Source organism: Microtus pennsylvanicus, chromosome 11 (assembly GCF_037038515.1).
Source record: "Microtus pennsylvanicus isolate mMicPen1 chromosome 11, mMicPen1.hap1, whole genome shotgun sequence".
Lineage (NCBI taxonomy): Eukaryota > Metazoa > Chordata > Mammalia > Rodentia > Cricetidae > Microtus > Microtus pennsylvanicus.
In genome coordinates, this window is record NC_134589.1 from 94,318,279 (window position 1) to 94,339,755 (window position 21,477).

A 21,477-nucleotide genomic window follows, 5' to 3' on the forward strand; every position below is an offset into this window, starting at 1 on the left:
TATCCTTGCCTCAGTAGAACCAAATGAAAGGAACCAAAGGGCTTTAAGGAACACTTTGAAACCTCCCTAGGGTTTTTGGTGCCTGTGCCATCCACACTAAGCAGGCAGTGTTAGAGCTGTGCTTCTGCAGACCACAGGGGCCCTCCCTGGATCCGGGCCTCCTTGTCTGTCACATTTCAGCTATTCTCAGTGGCAAGCAAGGCTGCCATGGCCCTTGCTATGGTTCATCTCAATTATTAACTTGGTGAGATTGAGAATCACCATGGAAACAAGTCCCTAATTGTGAGTGGCACCATTCCATGGGTTGGGGCCCATAGTGTATAAAGGGGGGGGGAATGAGTTGAGCACATGCATTCATCTCATGCTGCTTCTTGATTGCAGGTCGGGTGGGAGCAGTCACCTCTTAATCCTGCCGCCGTGCTTCCCTGCTGTGATGGAAGTTCCCCTTGAACCATGAGCCAGATATATTCTCCATGCCCCCCGCCATTAAATTGCTCCTTAGGAGATATTTCATTACTGCAAGAAGAAAAGCCCCTGAAATGGTCCTTTTCCATCTGCCCCGGCACCAGGTGGAGGGTGGCTTCCTGCCCTCCTTTGTCTTATTTCTTGTTCCTCACTGGGACCTTTCCACTCTGCTCCCTATGCTTGCCTAGAGTCTGGTATCCAGTGGAGTGGAAGAGGACTCAGTTGTAGGTGTGATTACCTGTGTGAACCTTGCCATAAGAGCAGGTTGTCCATGCACTGCCTCCCTGAGCCCCAGATGGGAAGACAACATGTGTATGTGTGTGTGTGTGTGTGTGTCTACACTCCTTAATTCTTTGTTATATCTATTCCAACTTTTGGGTGCAGAGGGCCTCTGCCCGAGATGGCATGACCTTAGAGATCATGGGTGACTGGACAACCATGTTCTCATGTTACTAGGTTAGCTCGTTCTAGTTATTCAGTCTGTGGTGATGATGGGGGGTGGGGGGTGTATCTTCAGTTTCTCTTTTCATTGCTGTGACCAGATACCCGACAAAAGAAACTCATGGGGGGGGATTCATATTTTGGCTCACAGTTTAGGGGAACATCAGTCATGGAGAAAGCACAGCAGCAGGAATGTGAGGCGGCTGGTAGCAGCATCGTCAGGTCACACGGAGATGAAAGCCGGTGCTCAGCTCCAGCCCATGGGAAGGCACTACCCGTATTTAGGGTAGGTAGTTCTCCCTATCTCAGGAATGAGTGCTCAGTCTAGGAACACTCTCACAGACACGGCCAGAGGCTTGTCTCCTGAGTGCTTCTAGATCCTGTGAACTTGATTAGACAATCCCAGGGGTAACCCAGTGGTCTCCCGAGGCCCCTTTGCTGCTCTCTTCCCATCTTTTTAAAGCATCTTCATGTCACAGGACTGGCAATGATGACCACTCTCATCTCTTATAAAGTCCCTGGCATTTGACACAGATATGCATTTTGTCAGATGCCGTATGTCAGCTGCCATGATCTTTACACAAACATTAAGAAGTTGTCTCTGGCTTAGTTATGATGGCGCACAACTTTAATCCCAGTACTTGGAAGGCAGAGGCAGGTGGATCTCTGCGAGTTTCTCTTTTTATCCCATTTTTTCTGTTCTTTTTTTAAGTTGATTTTTACTGAACTGTACATTTTTTCTCTGCTTCCTTCCCTGCCTCTCCCCTTCCCCCTTCAACCCTCCTGCAAGGTCCCCATGCTCCCAATTTACTCAGGAGATCTTGTCTTTTTCTACTTCCCATGTAGATTAGATCGATGTAAGTCTCTCTTAGTGTCTTCATTGTTGTCTAAGTTCTCTGGGATTGTGGTTTGTAGGCTGGTTTTCTTTGCTTTATGTTTAAAAACCACCTATGAGTGAGTACATGTAATAATTGTCTTTCTGTGTCTGGGTTACCTCACTCAAAATAATGTTTTCTAGCTCCCCAGCCTGGTCTACAGAGTAAGTCCCAGGACCACCAGGGCTGTTACATAGAGAAACCCTGTTCCGAAAAATTAAAGACCAATAAAACAATATAAGAAGCAGTCTCCAAAGTAAATCCCTCCACCCAGCTTTGCCTACTCCTTCCTGTATCCTGCCCTCTCCTGCCCACGTTGAACAAACTCTTTGCCTTTTCTTTGTGTGTCAGAGTCTGTACTTCCCAGGAAATGAAAGGCATTGCACTCTCCTGCCCATTGTCCCTGCCCCCAACACCCCTTCCGCACACCCCTTCTGCAGTGATGGAGACTCAAGTCATGCCTACATGATTCCTAACAAGCTAGAAGCCATGGCCCAGGACACCGCAAGGGAATGACATACACAGTGCGTGAATTGATCTCCACAGACTTGCTTTGTAATCTAAAGGAAATGCATAGCACGTTCTCTTGCTGCTGGTTTAGCTGCCGATTTCTGACTAGGGTGTGTGGATTTCTGGTGGGGTACACAGCGTACCAGTCAAGATTTCTGGGTGACTCTGTACAACCCCTGCCCTGCCCAGTGAAATTCAACTCCTTGCTTCTTCTGAACTAGTTGTCTGATCTTGACTGCAGGAGACACTGTCCAAGCAGAAGGCAAGCGGGAAGAGACACTTAAAATAAGCCTGGATTTCTGTGTGTGCTTTTGGACAGAGACTGGCACTGTTCTGCTCATACTCAGGGCCCAGTGCAGCTGTACCAGATGGCCCTGCCTGAAACCCAAGTGCAGGAAGTCCATTGATAATGTTCCCTGGGAGCCCTCTCTTACCATGCCTGGTCTGTCATGGTTGAAGGACATGTTTGTCCTTGTTGAATGAATAGATCTCTTTTGCTTAATGAAACCATATAACACTTATGTGGCCAAAGAAAGATAAAAGAAGGGGCCAGAGCAATGACTCAATGGTCAAAGTACTTGCTGCGCTTCCAGAAAACCTGAGTTCAGTTCCCAGCACCCATGTTGGGTGCCTCATAACCACCTGCAATTCTAGCCAGGGAGTTCAGTGTTGTCTTCTGGCCGTTGTGCGCATATATGTGCGTGTGTGTGTGTGTGTGTGTGTGTGTGTGTGTGTGTGTGAAGGGTATGTGCGTGCATGGGCACACATGAGCACACACATACACAATCAAATAAAATGAATCTTAAAGATAAAATAAGACATGAATGAATGGAAAAATGTATCCAGTTTGGACTTGGAGGTTGGTCCTGGTCAAATATTCCATAGTCAACACACATATGTGTTTAGCACAGAGTGGATGCTCTAACGTGGCCCTGTAGGTTGTGGTACGGTGGTCGTGAGAGGGGAGGAGCCTGCAGCCTAGCAGAGCGAAAAGTGGGAACAACAGGAGACAAATTATACAGAGAGGGGAAGGCAGGGGAATTCAGCTGGGGGCAACAGGACCATCTGTGAGTGATTTTATTGGATCTTTATCCTGAGATATGTAGGGAAAGGGGGAAATGCAAGAACAGAAAAAAAGAAAACTGGAGAACATTCTGGAACACACAGCCAGAATTAAGAGAAGCTCTGAAATGGAGTTTGTTGTTCATAGTAAGATTGAAAATGGAGGATCCCTAGGCCTTTAGGGAGGGTACCTGGGGCTGGGACATGCGGCCTTTTTACTTGATGGCTAGCGGGCAGACAGGGGAGTCACTGTCCTAGGTTAGACCCCATTTCAGCACACTTCATTTTGGGTTTCCAAGTAGAAGCTTTGGACATCAAAAAGATAAAAATAGTGGAAAAAAATAAACGGATGCTGTCCAAAGCTAGGGCAGAGGAGGCAGGAAGAGGCAGAGTGGCTGCCAAGCCCTGGGAGGGAGGGAGCAAGTGTGGCCAGCTGCAGGGGAGTGGGGGTTGATGGTATGAGCAGCTCTCGGTGAACTTGGTATTTTTCCACAGCAAACAGAAGCCTGGAGCTTGTTGGCAATGGAGCCATATCCTGGGGATAGAGAGGGCAGGGTGGCCACAGGGAGCCAGAGGAGGAAGCAAACATGTTGAGAGAATTCTGGATTCAGAATCTGGTCCTCTTCTGGGAGCCAGGGCCAGTTCCGGTATCCATCACGTACCCTGGCAATACATCAGAAGTAATGAGAGGCCAGCCAGGGAAAGGTCAGCAAATGTGGCCCAGTCTTGGGATGTAGGGAGAACAGATATATCCAAGGTATATGACTGGATGGCCACAGATCTTCACGATTACAGTGGCAATAGTATCAGTCAGTACGTACTGTGGGCTTTTTGTTGTTGACTGTGTGTATGAGTTGCTTGTTTCATTCCTGCAACAGAATATGGGATGGAAGGCTGTCCTTTGGCAGGAAAGATGGAGTGGCAGGGTATGCGGCAGCTGATCCCATGTATTCACAGTGAGCGAGCAGAGAGAGGTAAATGCTGGTGCGCAGTCTCTCTCTCTCCTTTGTATTCAGTCCAGGACTGCAGACTATGGGATGGCACTGCCCACATTTAGGGTCATTCGTCCCACCTCTATCAGCCCAGTCAAGAACTCCCTCTCAGGCATGCCCAGATGCTTTTCTCCGGTGAGACTGACAATCATTATTAACTATCACAGTACGGGAATCACATCTGTAGACTATCCTAGCCTTGCAGCAAACCCTGGAGCCACACTAAAGTTTAGGACATATTCAGTTATCAGGGACTGAAAACACAACCCGGAATGATGCTAACCATGAGACACTGAGAGCTCACGCTCCGAAGATTCTAGCTTCAGGCACGCTTGCATCCAGGGACTCAGGCAATGTTTGGGATCTATCTTTTGTTATGATTTCCTGCTTGGGCTTTTCATTTCTTGGCACTGCTCTCAGGTTGCCATGGTGACACAAAGCTGTGTTTACACAGGACCAGGGTGTAGCTTTAGCAGTAGAGACCATTTCTTGTCCCCAAAGTTGCAGTGTTATACCTTGTCGTCGTTGGCTCTGATGAGTGTCACGTCTGCCACTGACCAGGTACCCGTGGCTAAAGAAGTCACTAGCCCAGAGTGAGGGGTGGCATCATGATTAGGTGTGTATTTGTGTTCCTGTTCTCTGACAGAACACTGGACTGATGGAATGAAGAAGGATTTAATTTGTAGTTTAAGGGAACCCAGAGAGTCACAGTGGGAAAGACATGGCAGACTGAGTTCCACAGAAGTAGCTTTGGGAGTTGCGTCTTGTTCACGTCTTAGCAGAGCAGATAGTAGAACTTGGGCAGGAAGTGGAGGCACTGCATAACTCTCAAGGCTTCCCCCACCCCCCCAATGACTCACTTCTTCCAGTGAGATTTCAGCTCTTGGATTTCTCCAAGCACTCAGACACGTGAGCCTGGAGGGGACATGTCACATCTAATCCGTGGCAAGTGTTGGCGTAAACGAATACTTGAGTGATGAAGAAAATATTCAGATGGGACACGTGATTAAGAAGGAAAAATTGTCCCTGTCTTGGTCCCGTTATCACTTTATAGATGAAGACTGGTGACATTTGAAAAAGAGAAACAGAAGCCTGGACAGTGGAGTAGCTCGTCCACGGTGACACAGTAAGTGGGCACGGGTCAACGGCCCAGAGTCCTCTGTGGCCAGTTTGAGTGCATCTTCTCCCATTGCTAGTGTGTCGCCTCACCTCCTCCTGTTCCGTCCGTCTCCTCTTCTGTCCTTGGAGCTGGGCAGTCATTCAAGACACCATGGAGTGGCAGGGTCACCCTCAAGGCGGTTGTAGAAGTCACCAGGCCATCAGCCCCTCAGTGCTGTCATTTGCTGGGAGGGGGGGCTTCCTCCGAGGCACAGGGGTCTGACTACAACTTTTTCTGTCTTCTTTAATGCTAATTACTTCCCCCCATGTCAACATAAAATTCATCTTAAGTGTCCTCATTAAAGCGGGTGTGATTTCTGACCACAAGCTTTCTCAGCTCAGCCTTCAGAAGGTTTTTGTGAGAGAAGTGTTCTCAGAGCACCGTGGCAGTTCCCGGTGATTTAGAATATCAAGTTTGTATGATTTTTAATCATTAAAGGAGATGTAAAAACATATTTTATACACAATCTTTTATCTTACACTTATTTTTATATTTCTCCATAACAATTTATTGGGGAGCATATATCACCATTACACTGGACATTTATGGCGGCATTAAAATTCAATGTCATCATAAATTTGGGCCGGTTAAAGTAGTGACATTTGTAACGGCTTTCACAAGGACATATTTTATATTTAAAGTGAAACTTTGAGAAGAAACTTTTGTTAAAGGGGAAAAATGTATGTGGGTGGGAACACGGATAGAAGACTTCCTAGCTATCCAAACTGCCTTGTGCCTACTGCATCAAGAAGCCAGACCACGCTAAACCTGAGGTGTGCCACGGTTAGTGCTTACGGAGCAGCAGGCATCATGCAGCAATGCCACTGTTGACTGAAATTACACCAATTGGGCCAGTTTATAGCAGCCCGAGACTGGGAGAATTTCCAAAGGAAAGGAAAAATAGTAACCCAGATTTTAAAACTGCCAAGTCCGTATAACGAGAAGTGCTCAGATCATGGGACAGGATTTTCTGGTAGTAATAGTTGTGAGGGGATTACAGTTTCTCATTATGCCCAAATTCAGGACCATATTCGAGGCAATTTGTGGCCTGTCTTTCTTCTTCCTCCTCTTCCTCTCTTCCTCCTCCTCTTCTTCCTCTGTCACCTCCAGGAAGCAGGTAGGCAGAAAGCTTCTCCATAAGACAGAGAAGATGTCGCATCCAATGGAGACTTTTGCTTCAAGTCAAATAGATTTGCACAAATTGTTAGCAGTCTCAGATAGTTGGGTGATAGGGACCACTGATAGAAGATGGAGCCAGGAGTTGGATTCTGGGGCTCAGAGAAGGCAAGACAGCTCTTCAGAGTCACACAGAGGTTGATAAGAAGAACCTTGGTTGGTTCCATTTCAGGAGAAGGACCTTGGATGTTGGGGTGTCTAGGAGGGGCTGCACAGTGTGGCTGTCCAACAGCCCCTCTGCGGTCGGGAGGAACAAGCTGACCCCAAACTGATAGTGTGTGTGCCTCCAGATCCTGTGTATGAAAACCATTTGAAGTTCCTTTCCTCCTGGTTCTCCCTAAGTGTATCTGCCTTGCTGTCTGACCCCTACTGCCCCACCTTGCCTCCTAGGGACCTAGGTACTTCTTTTCTCCCTCTGGGCAGAGTGGTGGCAGGAATGGATGGTGGCTATGCAGTGTGCTGAGGCTTCTGCTAGCACTGCTTACTCCTGCTGACCCTTTGACTGCTTGTGATGGGAGAGGAGGCCATGGAGGAGGAGAGAGAGAGAGAGAGAGAGAGAGAGAGAGAGAGAGAGAGAGAGAGAGAGAGAGAGAGAGAGAGAGAAGGCTTCACAGGACACAAACAAGATTGACAGAATGTAAGTATGTGAGAAGGAGTGGGGCAGGGGAGGGGAGAGCTACCCCTTTGATACAGCTCAGTCCATAGAAGGTATGCACTAAAATTCTAACAATAAAGTGGACATAGGTCACTTAAGACAGGAAAAATTATGTCTAAAAACCTTATACTCTGTGCACTAATTCCAATTATTTTACCATTTAGCCACAGAAATTTAAGAGTTCAATTATACAGAATTTGGATACATTAATGATAAAAAAGGCTCGCAGCATTATATCCATATGCCAGACACTGGTGTGTGACCTCCACACACATACGATGTGGTTATTTCTCAGTCTAAGAGCTGTCTGTAGGGCCAGACTCCAGAATGCTGCCCGAGTCAGGTCACCCTGACTGCCCACAGCTGGCTGAGAAATTACAAAAAACAAAAACAAAAACCTACCAGTTGACCAATACCTTGGTAGTATTGTAGAATTGACCATCCTCATGTCTTTACACCAGGGATACTGGAACAGTCTAAGCCACCAGACAGCTTACCAGAGAAGCAGTTGTTAAGCATGGACAGCATAGCACTGCTGTTTTTTTCTGGAAGGTTCCACTCTGATATGGCACTCAGGCTCACTTAGTTCCCATATCTGTGATAAAGTTGGTCACTCACTGGGTTAAGGCCACTAATACATTAGTGAGAAAAGCAAAAGTATAAAGCCTCTAGGAAAGTGGCCCTGTGAGCTTCTGCTGCCTCTTGGTATTTGATAGTTATCCACATACAACCTTTCTGTGTGGTCGCATCTACAACCCCTGTGGATCTGAGTTCACATGCAAATGTGGCTTATGCAAAACTACCAGAAGGTCTAGGACAGTGGTTCTCAACCTTCTTAATGCTGAGACCCTTTAGTACAGTTCCATGCTGTGGTGACTCCAACCATAAATTTTTTTCATTGCTTCATCATAACTGTAATTTTGCTACTGTTATGGGTTGTAATGTAAATGTTTGTGTTTTCAGATGGTCTTTGGCGACCCCTGTGAAAGGGTTCTTCCATCCCCTGGAGGGGATCGAGAGCCACAGATTGAAAACAACTGGTTTATCACTTTGTGGGAGTGTTATGTGGAGCCTGAGGATATCTGCTCAGATTTGACCAGAGTTCTTCTAACAGAACTGTGGTAGTTAAGACTGATTATCAACTTGATGGGACCTGGAATCACTTGGGCAATTAGCCCCTCCCCCTTAGCATGTTGGAATTATTTGGGGATTACTCAAGGGATTATCCTGGGTAGGTTGGAGTGGGAAGAATCAAGCCCGGTTCCCTGGGCTAGAGTCCTAGATGGAGTAAATGCCCGCTGTGAGCAAAGCACCAGTATTCCTTGCTGCCTGTGGCCTTGGTCAGCTGTCTCAAGCTCTTGATACCATGATTTCCCCACCATGATGGTCTGTGTCCCGGAACTGTGAGCCATTATAAACCCCTCCTTCCTCAAGCTACTTTGTCAGGTCTCCCTTAACAGGGGCAAGAAAGACAGTACAGTAGGCTCTGAAGTTATACCTGGGTTGTTGTTTGTTTGTTGAGATGTGTCTTGCCACAGTCTAGACTATGTAACTTACTCTGTAGCCCAGGCTGGCTCTGCTGGATTCTCTTCCTACCTACTCACCACATCTTGAGCTCTCTCCTGATAGGACCTGATAGTCAAGAGCTGGGGTGGGGGCACAGACCTGTAACACTGGCATTTGGGATAGGCGCTAGGTAGAGAAGGACTCCAAGGTCAGACTGAGCTATGTAGTGAGTTCAAGGCCAGCCTGGGCTCATGAGTTTCTGCTTCAAAAGAATCATAACAAATAAACACCAACTAAAACCTCAGCAGGCAGATGCTGGTGTTTGGAACGGCTCAGAAATCACCATGGCAGCTATGATTTCATACTTAATGCAATGGAAAACTATGAGAAGATTTAAGTAGGGGTTTCATCGGCGAGATATGCATGGGCATGGGAAGAAATTAAAACACAGGTGGTAGTTCCAGGATAGGCAGTCTAGAAGATTCCATGAGCCTTCGTCCTGTCAGTCCTGTGAGCCCACTCCTCACCCGCCTCCCCTGTGAAAAAGAAGACGAATGCCAGTTATCTCCCACAGCGGATGGACATGTTTAACACCACGTGGTCATAGCATGGTGTGCTAATTAATTAATAAGAAGACCAGAAACCCTACGGAGATAGCAGTGAGTAAAGACTAACCCTTGCCATCCTTCCCACTCAAAAATGGCCTCCGCAGGGACCATTTTTGCTGTGAAGTTTGTCCCAGCTCCCAAATCTCCAGGCTGCTTTTTAAAACCTCCTTCAAGATAGAGGCCTTGTCTCATGTCCTGGGCTTAATAATAAAGACAAATTTGAGAAGTAATTGATAAAGACTCATTCCTTGTAGAGCAATAAAATTTATCGTGGCTTAACTAATCTGGCTCCATTTGTGCCTGCTGCCTGCCTTCCCAACCATCGGATGACTAATTGATAACTAATTTTCTCAATTTGTTCTCCATTACTTAGCGCTGCAGAGAAGCTTCTACCTAAGTCTATGAATCACAGAGGCCCCACGAAATTCAGAGATGAGCTTTGCCAGACCTCAGCTTGGCACATGGGCCAGTCTTGCGGGAAGCAGTGCGGGCCTCTTCTCACCCATGCAGTTAAGAAGCGATGAGTTTAGTCCTTGCCAGGAACTGGCCTGTGCTATGTGTGATAATGGACACTTCTCCTATACCGTATTATCTTAACATTATACTGTGTTATCTTAACATGGCAAAAACCGCGGCTCGGAGCAGCCAGGAGCCTTTCTGGAGCTCATAGAGCCAGGTCCATCTCGCGACCTCTGTGTTAGTCATGCTCACACTTCCCCATGCTCTTTCCCCTCAGTTGGGTGAATGTCAACACCGAGGAAACCTAGCCAGATATGGAGTGAAGACAGTAGACCTTCAGACAACCTGGGCTCATAATTGTGGGTCTCTCCGTGTTCTCGTCAACATCATGACAGCTGATCCTGATCCGCCACTTTCTGAATGCTCAGCTCTCATCCTGTACCGACCTCCTAGAAAAACATCTCATGAACTTCCCAACACCCAGATTTGTGTGCCTGATGGGGGCCAAGTTCAACACTTCTGCATTCAGAAGCTGCTCTCCTGCATGTGTCTGCTATATAGGGGTTTGGAGGTTAGTGTGGTGCTGAGCTAGGGAAGTTTTCACTCATCACAGATTTAACTCTGCTATTCACTCACTTCTTAATGAGTGATGCCATTAGTATTATCTGGTCTCAATTCAATTCTTCATATTCTCTCTCTCTCTCTCTCTCTCTCTCTCTCTCTCTCTCTCTCTCTGTGTGTGTGTGTGTGTGTGTGTGTGTGTGTACACGTGCGCACGTGTGTGTGTGTGTGTGTGTGAGAGAGAGAGAGAGAGAGAGAAAGAGAGAGAGAGAGAGAGTAAAGCTGAAGGCTATATTGTGGTATTTATCCTTGGAATAATGTTGCCATAGTTACATCCTGACTCTATTATCACAGCGGTACAATAATTGAAGCAGCAAGGCCCAGAGATGCTCTTGTGAATGTGAGCTGGACCCCCGGGTTGGGCATGGAAAGTGTTTCTTAGATTGGGGAAGAAAGAAGACAACTTAGCCTCAGCAATTAACCCCGGAGCATGGCACAGTGGTCTGATTTGCAGATGGAAGTGTTGCTTGGTGATGTCCAGAGTGAGCCATTTCTGTGGAGGTTCTTTGTTTTCACATTGTTGTACGGTGACACTCTTAGAATGCAAGAATGCAATATCTCCATGGAAACTGAAAATGTTCAAAATTAAGACCCAGAGTAGGAACGCTTCTACGAGCACAGTTGTGCTGATCACTAATAGAGAAATGATCGGGGCAACTACAAGGTGTTGGATGTCACGAGCAACAGGAAGTAGGGAGTTGAACATCTTGTCTCACTCAGGGCCTTTGCTTTGGGGGCATGGTGCAGGAAGTCTAGGGACACGCTGCTGCCTAGTGTGTCCTCCCACACAGGACATGGTTCCTTCATGGTAGGAAGAGAGCTGTCGAGTCTTCACAGAGCGTTAGCTTTGTCTCCACTTGGCTGCTCTGCACGCCCAGAAAAGAAGAGCTAACAGGATGTAAGCGAGGCAGTGGGGTGCAGTGGAAGCAGTCACCAGCCTCAAATGAGCCCATGGCTTCCGGCGAGCTTCTTCTGCCTGCTAGACCTCCACTTCTACCTCCACGAAATGTGATACAAATAGCGTGGGCCTTGTTGAAGGAGTTCTTTCTTCACTTTCTCTTTCACTTCTCCATGGGTGCCCTCACCCAACATCCTTATTTATGTATTTAGTTTAAAACATCCAAATTTGCCTGTGGCCACGTTCTCAGTTCAGCTTCTAGCATTGTCTATGAGATCCTGAGGATGTCCGTAACTACAGACGCAGTCTGTACCTGTTCTGGTGCACTGGATCTCTGACAGTCCTGCCCTGGAGAGTGTGCCTTCTTGTCTCTGACTATTCTAGAGCACTCATGACTACTCACATACCTCCTTCCACCAAGATCATGGGCTTTTGTGGATATGCTACCCAGTGGCATCTGGATATATATATATATATATATATATATATATATATATATATATATATATATACACACACACATAAACTCTTGAGTTTTGATATGAATTCCAAGCTCAGTGTCTTATTAACGATTTGGGGATCTCATTCCCATCCTCTTTTTAAAATTTTGCTTAAATATTTGTGGCGCTAGGGATGGTCCTCAGACCTCTTGCAAGATATGTGAACATTGTACCACTAAACTATTGCCTTGCCTTCACCCAGTCTATCACCCAATTTCTTTTTTTCTTTTTTTCTTTTTTTTGGTTTTTCGAGACAGGGTTTCTCTGTGGCTTTGGAGCCTGTCCTGGAACTAGCTCTTGTAGACCAGGCTGGTCTCAAACTCACAGAGATCCGCCTGCCTCTGCCTCCCGAGTGCTGGGATTAAAGGCATGCGCCACCATTGCCCGGCTTATCACCCAATTTCTGTTTGTAGTGATGGAGTAGAAAAAAATTTGCTAAGGCCCCCACTGTCAAGCATCTATTGGGTTTATCATCCATTCATTCATTGAATATGTGTGTTGGCTAAGTACTTGTACATGTGTGTGTGCATGTGTACATATGTGTATGTTCATGCTGGTGGGGGGCGGGTCAGTGGTTCACTTCAGGTCATTCTCCTCAGCCATTTTCTACCTTCCTTTTTGAGACTGGGCCACTAAACCTAAAGTCCACTGTTGGCTGGGCTAGCCAATAGCCTCAGAAATTTGCCTATCTCTCTGTCTGTCTTCATGTCCTCAGACCGGGATAGCGGATGTGTTCTGGAGATCCAAACCCAAATCCCCATGCCTTCACGGCAAGTATGTTGCTCCCAGAGCCACCTCCACTATACTCTGGGTCTCTTTTTAGGCAGAATTGACACTCTCCTCCTGTCTTCCATCACTCCTGCCTCCAGAGGGTTGAGGTGTGTTCTCCACTCCCATTCTCCTTCGAATATGATGGCTGGCCCTCTTCCTAGCAGGTGTTTTCTGGTCTGTCCATTGCCCCCTCTAGCAAAGCAAGCAATACTTCTCTGTCTTTACTTACATAGCCTGAATCAGGACTTACCAACAGGAGTATGGGTGACCCTAAAGCAACGGACTTGGAAAAATCTTAACCCAGCATGCATGATGGCTTTCCTATAGCCAGATAGGCCGAGTTCCATTCAGTGAAACTCCCCAAGCTTGTACAGTCTAGTACATCCCAAGACCTGTATTCCATTAGGGCTGGGAGAGGTGGCTGGACTCTCAGGTGAGGATCTATTGACTCTTTTCACCTTCTCTTCTGAGAGAACATTGACAGCTCATAGACTTGCTCCTGATAGATTTGTATAGGCAAGCATAGCTAATCGGATGAAGGTTGGTTTTGTGTAGAGACCATGCTCAATAATAATACAGAGGGTTCCAAGCTTTATTAAAGAAGCCCTATGTCTTACGAATCCCAGGACGCCAGTGAACAGAGAGATTTGGGCACTTCAAGTACTAGGGATAGACTGGTAAACAAGATAAACCATCTTTCTTCAAGAATTCGACAGTGGAATAAACCAGAAAACAAAAACAACATTGCATTCTGCTCCTGCATACAGACACTTGAGATTGAAAGCAAAGACGAAAATCTGAGTCCTCACACGCTAGAAACAGCATCACTCAAGATGATGGATGGCGAAATTCATCCAGTTTCCATATGCAGGGAAAGGGAGACACAAATTGCTGGTGTATCCATATAATAGAATATTATTCAACCAGAAAAAGGAACTAAGAAGACGTGTGCTGTCACATAGGTAAACTTGAAAAACACAAGAGTCAGGTGATGGCACCCATTTGTATTCTGAGCAATTGGGGGATGTATACCGGAAGGACAGAGCTGGAGTTTAAGACCAGCCTCAGCTACACACTGACTTCAAAACTAGCCTGTGCTACCTGAGACTCTATCTCAAAACAACAGCCGCAACAAAAATATCGAACAGCACAAGATAACTGGGCCCTAGCTGTCTTAGGTCTTGTCCTTCACCAAATCCTAGACTTAGTGATGGGCAAGGGCCTGGATGCCAAAGTGTCATTGGGAAGGTGCGGTGCTCAAGATGAGGTTTCGTCAGCCATAGAGCTGGCCTGGTAACAGACCCATGTGAGGCTCAATGGATTCCTCCACAAAGCCAGCGGCACACACTGTCTGGCAAATAACAAGCACTCAATAATTATTAATTTTTTCTATTCTTTCCTCTTCACCCTAGACTTAATTAAGATGTATCGTTGAAGCTATGAATAAGCAATTCTCACACACAAAAGAAAATTGAATGGCCGGCACGTATGGAAAAATGTTCAGGCTGGATAGCAAAGTGAAAGGAGATGTTATTTCCTCCTATGGAGATGATCAAAGGGAAAGAAAGGACGGGAAGAGAATAGGTGTTTTCAGAAGGCAGGGCATTGGGCCAGCTTCAAGGGGCTGCTAGAAATACAACTTAGAACAATCTTTCTTGTGGGAAAATTTGGCTATAGGACTAATTTTCTTGTGTCAAAAACATTAAACACAAGCTAGTGCTTCAACCTGGTGGGTCTATTGGCAAGAACTCCCTGGGGGGATAATTGAGGCTGTGCTCACGGCCTCAGAAGGCACACTGTAAGCAGTTGGTCAGCAAAGGAGCCAGTGATGCTCATGGCTGCCTACTTTATAATAATGAAAATTCCAGGAACTGATGGCGTGGATCTAACGTGGGGTCTGGTGTAGCCGTTTACCATGGCTTGGTGAAGTCGTCTGGATAATTCCACCATTTTCATATATGTCTGGGAAGATGCTTCCAGTTCTTCCAGTGAGAAGTTAAGGATCATGGCATGTCACTTGGCTACAGCTTGCTTAAGAATCTGAACCCATAGTCCAGCAAGCTAGCTCGGGAGAGAGTCACTTGCCTTCCCCAGCCCATCCTCGTGACTTCAATTAGATATCAAGGATCCACTGAGGAAGGAGAGAAACAACTCCTGAGATCTGCATCCATAAATAGATCTTGGGAAGTCACACAGCAACACACGAGCAGTTATTGTAGACGGTGACACCGAGGATGGGCTTGTGATTTTATTTCCTTTGTCCCGCATTCTGAGCATGGACTGGTTTTACACTAAAGATATCTCTGTGTTCAAACAGAGGAGTTTATTAGGGTGGAGATGGGGGTAGGGACACAAGATGAGAAAGTAGGGTACCAATGTGCCAGTCGGGAGACCTTCGTGTGTCTGACTAGGTTAAGAGTGTGACAGTTTCCAGTGGCCTCTTTCCCCTTCTCTCTGTTGTTCTCAACTTTTTTTGACTGCAGTTCAACATTCTCTGATCTCGGGAGGCTTGGCGTGTCTGCTACCCGCTTAGAAAGTGGTATGCCTGGGACATGGGACGCACAGGCTGACTCGCCTTCATCTCTGCCGGCTGATTGTCCTAGTTGGGAGCCCCCCTGTTTCTAGGGGTGTGCAGGCAGCCTAGTCCAGGTCCTGGAGAAGAAGAGAGCCAGCTCGTGACTGTGAGGAGAGCCCCTGGCCCGGGAGGCCCTGGGAGAGTGAAAGGGATTGCATTTATTTGATTTTTTTTTTTTGCACACCCTAGATTTTCACCGAGTAAAATTGCTGCGATGGAACATAATTGCTTTTCATTTTATTTTTAAAAATTGCTACCAAGGCAGTCTGCCGGCCTCCTGAAGTCAGCACAAATCTGAGAACACTCACTCCAAGGGTGTATTTCTTTTTTTTTAAACGGATTTTGAAAGTGATTTACCCTCAGCTATTTGGTTGGCTTGGGTTCATCAGATCAGGGCCACTGCAGAGCCAACGTGTGTGAGCCCTGGAGTCAAAGCAAATCCGGGTTTCCTTCCATTGAGGCCTTTGCCAGGGTTGTAACCTCTTGGGATCATAGAGCACTATTACCTGGCCCTCTAACACAGTGCTTCCTTCCACCCCTTCCTGGGCCTACTGCTTTATCTTCAGATACTTACTGGCAGAGCTTAGCGTGGTGGCACGGACATCCTCCTTCCCTGTCTCAGCAGACTCTCAAGCAGCTGGCCTCCACCTCTGAATGCAGAATTGCAGGAGTAATGCTGCGCTCTGTGGATCAAACCCCAGGGCTAGCTGCATGCTCAGCCCAGCACTCTACAAGTTCTCTTCTCTGGTTTGCTGTCTTCCTCTCCATGGAATGTGTGTACCCAGAGGGTGGACGCTTCCTCACTGCTGTGCTTAGAGGCACTAAAGCCTTGGTGAATGACAGATTCTTGGGTGAGTTGACAACAGGAGAGTCCTTTGTACCTTGGAAGAGGCTGTGGGCAGCTTGATGACATGTCTCTGAGTCACTGAAGGTCTCCAGTTCATCTCTAGTGCCATCTGGGCGGCTGTTACATGTGACTGAAAGTCTTAAGTCCATATGACTCCTAAAATTCCAGCAATGTCTATAGTGGAGCTCAGCCACCATGCCGGAGCTAAGGTTCTTCTTGTTTGCTTTGTTTTAAAATGTATTATTCTTTAAGAATTTCATATACGGACACAATATTTCAATTATATGCCTCCCCTTCCTGCTCTTCCAGCTATTTTCACCTCCTAACCTCACTTCTTTCTTTTTTAGAAAAAGTAACTCACTGAGTGCTGCCTCTGCGTGCACGGTGTAACAGTGAGGCAGGGAACATGGCCAACCTGCCAGGGCCCACAGCCCTGGAGAGAACTAGCTCTCTACCCCCTCATCACCCATTCTCTGTAAATAGCTTCTCCGCCAACAGCGGAACCTTGTGAGGCTCTCTGATCCATGCTGGAATATGGAATGGCTTGATCTTGAACAGGTTTGTGCACACCCTGTCTCTCAGGGTTCAGGGAACATCACTCACAGGAGAGAAAGAGGGGAGATTGTAAGGGTTAGAAGTTAGGGAAGATGGTGTCTTCTGGATGTGATGGGGCCTTTCAACTCATGAACTCATAGAATAGTTTGGAGAAGAAATGTGAAATCTTGGGACCCATCTACTGTGTTCAAGCTGGAGCCTCTCCACACCCATCAGCAGGATTCCTAGAAGCTGGAATGGAGTTTTTTCTTCCCTACTTATATTTTACTAAATTTTAAAATTTATTTTGTATACCAACCACAGCTTCCCCTCCCTCCACTTCTCTGACTTCCTCCTCACCTCCCCCCTCAGAGAGGGTAAGGCCTCCAGTGGAAGTCAACAAAGCATGGCATATCAAATCAAGGCAGGACCAAGCTCCTCCCTGTTGCATCAAAACTGAGCAAGGCAGCCCACCATAGGGAGTAGGTTCCAAAAAGTCAACTCATGTACCAGGGACAGATCTTGGTGCCACTGCTAGGGGCTCCACAAACAGACTAAGTTACACAACTGTCAGCCACATGCAGAGGTGCTAGGTCGGTCCCATGCAGGCTCCCTAACTGTCAGTCTGGAGTCTGTGGTTTGTGTCACCACAGACATGATTGGAGAGATGATACGATGCACTGTGGCAGTTTGAATGAAAATGGCACCATAGGCTCATAGGGAGTGACACTCTAGGAGGTGTGGCTCTCTTGGAGTAGGCGTGGCATTGTGGGAGGAAGTGTGTCACTGGGGGTGGGCTTTGAGGTTTCAGATGCTTACACTTGGCCAGTGTGCCACAGTCACTTCCTGATGCCTGCACATCCAGATATAGATCTCCCTGCTACTTGTCCAGCACCATGTCTGCCTGTGTGCTGCCATGCTTCCCACTAAAGCCAGCCTCAGTTAAATATTTTCTTTTTATAAGAGTTGTGATGGCCATGGGGTCTCTTGACAGCAACAGAAACCCTAACTAAGACAAGCACGCTGGTTCATGGTCATCTCCAGCTGTGCAGCCTGGTCTGATAACAGAATGGAATTGCCACTCTAGCCTCCAAACCCTGGTCTTTTCATGAGTTAGGTGGGGAAAGTGGTCTTTCTCTCCTAGGCCTCTAGTGAGAACTCATGGAGATATCATGTGCAAGGTACCCCTTCTAGGGTAGATGCGTTTTGTAATAATAAAATAGTAAGAAAAATGCTTAGGCTGGGGAAATGGCTCAGTGGGAGAATCCGCTTTCAATACCCAAAACCTAGTTAGAAAACGAACGTGTAGTGGGAAATGCTTGTAATTCTGGTGCTGGGGAGGCTGAGAAAAGAGAATCCCTAGGGTTTGCTGGCCAGCCTCTCCAGCAGCTTCCAGGTCAGTGAAAGACCTTGTCTCACAAATACAGGGCGGAATATCAAAGCCACCCTTTCTCCTACCATATGCATACCCTTTCACAAACATACACATTATATCACACACACACACATATTACATGTGAACTTGTATACATATGTAGTTCACATATGAACACACATGCAAACACATCTTGAGGCTCGGAAGAAAGGCAGACAGGAAAGATGCGTATTCCTTTTGAGGTCTGGAGAAATAGGAGCTCAGGTTTTTATTTGTCTGATAACAATAAGCCCAGGTTAGTCAGACTCAGAGTAATCTTTCTTGAGCTGCTAGCCAGGTCCAACTCTGTGGGTATCAGCATCTAAGAATGGACCCTTCTCCTGCCCTAGCACCAATCTTTTTTCCTTGGCATCATAGGGGAATCAGAAAGGCCACGCCTCCTTTCCCTTCTTCTCCTTGGAGGCTCTCTACCCTCTGCCCCTGCCCCAAGCCCCAGCTCATTACCTTTAATCTCCCATTAGGGAGCTGAGGTCTCTAGACTCATTTAGGTTTTAAGCAGCTTGTTGGAGTGTAGGGCTTCTTAGAAAACAATGAGTTATGCAATTATTTCCATAATCTTATTTCAAGATTTTGTTTGTCTCCTAGTCTGGTTGTCGTCTTGTGTGGGTGTATTCCTGCATGTATAGGCGTGTACAAGCATGTGGAAGGCAGAGGATGACCCTGGGTGCCATTCCTCAGGTGCTGTGCACCTTGTTATTTTGAGTCAGGGTCTCTCATTGACCCACAGCTCACCATGCGAGTTAGTCTAAGCTGGCTAATGAACTCTGAGACCTGCCTTTTTCTGTTCTCCTTAGCACTGAGATTATAAGTACAGGCACCACGTTTGCTTTAGTGGTCTCAAACTCAGCTTTTCAAGCAATTTACTACTGAGCTATCTGGTTTTTTTTTTTTTGAGTTTCAAAAATTACATCTTCATCAGTCTTACAAGGCTGACATCATTTCAGGGACCATCTTGAACATCTGATGATCCTGGTTTGGCATTTGGAGGGATGGGGTGCGTGGAAAGACTCCTGATAATCTATAAGGAATTTACCTCCTCTTACCTTCTGGGAGTCCACACTCCCTTCCTTCGAGGAGATGTGAGCAGGAGCTGCCTGCAGATGCAATCATATTGGAAAGAGGGGAGTAGGAATTATCTAGGCAGTTGGGATGGAATTCTGTCCAGAGGTCACTGTCTCTAAGACAAATGCTGAGAATAATCCGGTACCCCATGACTATGGAGAGGCATGAGAGGACTTGAGGGCACCTTGGAAGGAAGGAGCAGGGCACCCTTATACCCAAGGGTGGGTCTGTCTCTGTGTTACTTAACCTGCTTGAGTAGCAAGTTAACCTTCATGCCCAGCATCCTAGGAGTTTCAGAAGCCTTCTGAGGATACCAAGAGACTTGTTAGGGCGTGTTCCATGTCTTCCCCTTGGTATTTATAGGGTGGCTTCCCTCTTGACTCATAAAAACAGTACAAATGAAGCTATTGATCTGAAAGGGGAAGGCTGTTTACTGTAATTAGATAGTTAAAGACCCTCATTAGGCGTCTTTGCTGTGCCCAATACTCAGCAGTATTGAAATGAGGGCCTTTCAGCTCAGCCTGCCTCCTTCCCTGCACCCGGCATCCCTCTTAAGGATCCCCATTCATAATTCTCTTTGGTCTCAAGCCTTATGTCTATACCCTTGACCCTTGACCTAATGAAGTCTCATTACCTCCTCTCTGCCTATGAAAAAAAAGTATTTTCCCAGCGAGAAAAGGTTAAGAAACAGTTGGACCACCCAGCAGAGTGGAGGCACAGTTCACCCGGCTCTGCAATTATCCCAGAATAACCCATTCCATTTGCAAGAGTAGACTACATTTAAATAAGTATTCTCTTCAAATAAGCTTTCATTAAGTTGAACTCCTCTGTCGTGTGCATGCTTGATGAGCGAGCATACATACAGGACTTACCTCTGTGCTTCGTATTTGGAGGGGAGGAGAAGTGGAATTTAGGAGAGCCAGGAGCTCATTTCAGCACAGATACCCTGGATTTAACAAAGGCACCCCTAGAATGCTCACTATGGTGCTGGGACTCCTGAGGAAATGGTTAAAGAGATGTCTTGGGGGCTTCCAGCGATGTTTTGCTATTAGAGGCCGACATCAACCTTCCCTTCTGGTTCAAACCCCATCAGAATCCTCACACCCATTACAGAGATGGGATGGGTGAATAACTGAGGTATGGCTACTAATGCCAGATATAGGACGTTGTGTTTTTTTTCTAGCGTTTTCAGCCCAAATAAAACACAGACTTGGCTCCTGTTTAAAAGCTACCAGGTTCTTGAGTTCTCAGTAGTCCTCATTGTCCACTATGTTCAGAGAGTCCGGTTTTATCCCAGGCTTTTCCAGACCCAGGCCAGCTGGTCTTGGTGAGTTCCCAGTAGAACATCCCCATTGTCTCAGTGAGTGGGTGCACCCCTCGCGGTCCTGAGTTCCTTGCTCGTGCTCTCTCTCCTTCTGCTCCTGATTTGGACCTTGAGATTTCAGTCCTGTGCTCCAATGTGAGAACTCAAGAACAATGGCAATGGGTTTCTGATCCTACTGCACGCACTGGCTTTGTGGGAGCCTAGGCAGTTTGGATGCTCAACTTACTAGACCTGGATGGAGGTGGGGGTTCCTTGGACTTCCCACAGGACAGGGAACCCTGATTGCTTTTCGAGCTGAGGGGGGGGACTTAATTGGGAGAGGGGGAGGGAAATGGGAGGCGGTAGCGGGGAAGAGACAGAAACCTTTAATAAATAAATAAATTAAAAAAAAATAAAAGCTACCAGGTGGCAGCGTTGCTTTTGGCTGTCACACTGCTTGGCCACTACAGCCTTCACCTATGCACATTCCTCCTGGGTAGAACTGACTGCCTGCTGTCAGGGAGCCAGAGGAGTTGGGTGCCACCCTGTGTGAGATCAGTGGACATGGGGTGCAGAGCAGGTCTTATTAAAAATGGCTTCTGGGGGTGTGCGAGTTAGAGGAGGGAGCATGGGGATCGCTTAAAGTGCATCCTGTGCTTGTAAGATTGCGTCCTTATGTAACCCGGTGCTGTGTGCACTGAGTAGACACCAGTGAGAGTCTAAAAAAGAAACAAATGGCTTTATGGAATTCATTTTAGGTAGCAGATGCCAGATCGCACTGCCTACATTTGCTTTTTGAATAGTGTCTCATTCTGTAGTCCAGGCTAACTCTGGACTTACTATGTAGCACAGGTTGGTCTTGAATTCAAGATCTTCCTGCTTCAGCTTCCTGATTACTGGGATAACAGGAGCATAGCACATATAGCTCAAACTGATCCCTTCTGGTGTGTGTGTGTGTGTGTGTGTGTGTGTGTGTGTGTATGTATGTTTGCCTGCATGCCTGCATGTGTGTATATGCCCCAC